The sequence below is a fragment of the Sinocyclocheilus rhinocerous genome, unplaced genomic scaffold (genome assembly GCF_001515625.1).
Source record: "Sinocyclocheilus rhinocerous isolate Xijiao unplaced genomic scaffold, SAMN03320098_v1.1 scaffold56, whole genome shotgun sequence".
NCBI lineage: Eukaryota > Metazoa > Chordata > Actinopteri > Cypriniformes > Cyprinidae > Sinocyclocheilus > Sinocyclocheilus rhinocerous.
In genome coordinates this window covers 3578-4833 of record NW_015649227.1, presented here as the reverse complement: position 1 = coordinate 4833, position 1256 = coordinate 3578, and the positions used below count along the sequence as shown (strand labels likewise).

General features: G+C 36.3%; 1 long non-coding RNA gene across 1 annotated transcript in view; it reads left to right on the top strand.

The window, feature by feature from the left end:
* The window catches only part of LOC107710404 (uncharacterized), a 2049-nt gene extending 1215 nt beyond the window's left edge, over positions 1-834 (top strand). The window contains exons 2-3 of the long non-coding RNA XR_001636595.1: positions 249-306; positions 396-834. This is a non-coding gene — a long non-coding RNA (uncharacterized LOC107710404). The remainder of the gene's footprint in view (positions 1-248; positions 307-395) is intronic.
* The last annotated feature ends 422 nt before the right edge of the window (positions 835-1256 follow it).

Genomic DNA, 1256 nt, shown 5'->3' with positions numbered 1-1256 from the left:
CACACACACACACACACACACACTCTCACACACACACACACACACACACTCTCACACACACACACACACACACACTCTCACACACACACACACACACACACTCTCACACACACACACACACACACACTCTCACACACACACACACACACACACTCTCACACACACACACACACACACACTCTCACACACACACTCACACACACACACACACACACACCTCATCTAAAACACCACCTGTCTGATCGCAGGACATCCTGGAGGAGATGCGCAGCGAGCTGCAGAAAGTGAAGGATGAGATCATCAGCGGTCAGTCGTGTGCTTCTTCTGCTGTTCTGCACAGAAATGCAGTGATGAGTTCCTGCTTTGACGCTGTGAGTGTTGTGTTTCATCCACAGCTCTGCTGGAGGAGCTGCAGAAGATCAATGCGGCGTAGCTGCGCATCAGGACGATCTGCGCAAACGTCTGCGCAGAAACACAACATGTGCACACACTTCAAGATACAAGAATCTCACTCCTGCACCCTCGTACTCGCCTGACTTACTCGCTTTTACCCTCGTAGTTTTACACCTGCTGCCTTTCACTTTTCTTTATGTGAATATTCATGATCTCTATTAATATGTTTCTGATCCGCTGCTGTGTCAAGCGTTTATTGTGTCTGTTGCATGTGTTTAAATCATGTAGAGCTCTTACATGTACCACCTGCATCTAGAAATAGTAGAATAGTTGTTTACGTCTGTAATGATCAGAATGTGTGGGATTCTGTGTAATTGCAGGTTATTTATCTTGCACTGTTATGTAAACTGTGTTTGACCAGCAGGGGTTTTCAAACCGGGACCCGCAAGAGTGTTAGCAGGTCAGTGGAAAAGCTTGGACAAAATAAATAATTTGATTGAATTAAAAATTTGATAAAAATAAAATGATTTTAAAAACAAAAAATGTGAATAGAATAAAAATTGGATTATAATAAATGTATTTAAAAACTAATAATTTGAATAAAATAAAAATGTGATTTAAATATATTTAATTTTTAAAAGTTGAATAAAATGAAAATTTGATTAAAATTTACTTGATTTAAAAAATGAATAATTCGAATAAAATTAAAAAGTTGATTAAAATAAATTGTTTTAAAAATAAATCATTTCAATAAAATAAAAATGTTGATTAAAAGAAATGGCAAACATAATAATTTGGATAAAAACTTTAAAATAAATTGGTTTAGCAATTAATAATTGTAATAAAATAAAAAGTTGATTAAA